This window comes from Propithecus coquereli, unplaced genomic scaffold (assembly GCF_000956105.1).
Source record: "Propithecus coquereli isolate 6110/MARCELLA unplaced genomic scaffold, Pcoq_1.0 Scaffold150, whole genome shotgun sequence".
Taxonomy (NCBI): Eukaryota; Metazoa; Chordata; class Mammalia; order Primates; family Indriidae; genus Propithecus; species Propithecus coquereli.
Window position 1 is genome coordinate 7,030,868 of NW_012139414.1, and position 470 is coordinate 7,031,337.

At 43.2% G+C, this 470-nt stretch overlaps 1 protein-coding gene across 1 annotated transcript in view; it reads right to left on the reverse strand.

Annotated features, from left to right (window-relative positions):
• CRCP (CGRP receptor component) overlaps positions 1-470 on the reverse strand; it is a 32,373-nt gene that overhangs the window by 19,397 nt on the left and 12,506 nt on the right. The window lies entirely within an intron of this gene.

Below are 470 nucleotides of genomic sequence, written 5' to 3' on the forward strand. Positions count from 1 at the left end.
TTGCTTTCTTTATGCTTTTGGTACTTTCTAAGTTTTCTACAATGAAAGGTATTACTTTTTTTGTAAAAAGAATTTGGCCTTGACCCCCGAAAATGTTTGGCCTTTGCCCTAGGCTTCTGGGAGGTAATCTCCAGGCCCTTGGAATGCTGCTGAATAGGAGTATCTTTGGCTAGGGCCTTCATTCACACTGGATAATCTTAACTATGTAAGTTAGGGTAAAGCTGGCCCCACTTACACAGTTTCACGGTAGGAGCTGGTCACATGTAAGAACTCTGGATACTGAGGCTCAGCTGAGCTTCCCTGGTTGGCAGTACTCCCTGCGTACTGTCACACATCAATTTCAGAAGAGTAACGTGTACTGACTCCATGGCAGAAAACAATGGAAGCTCTGCATTTGGTATTTCTCCTGGACTCTGCCCTATCTGCTTCTTCTTTTGACTTTTTTTTTTAGACAGAATCTTGCTCTGTTG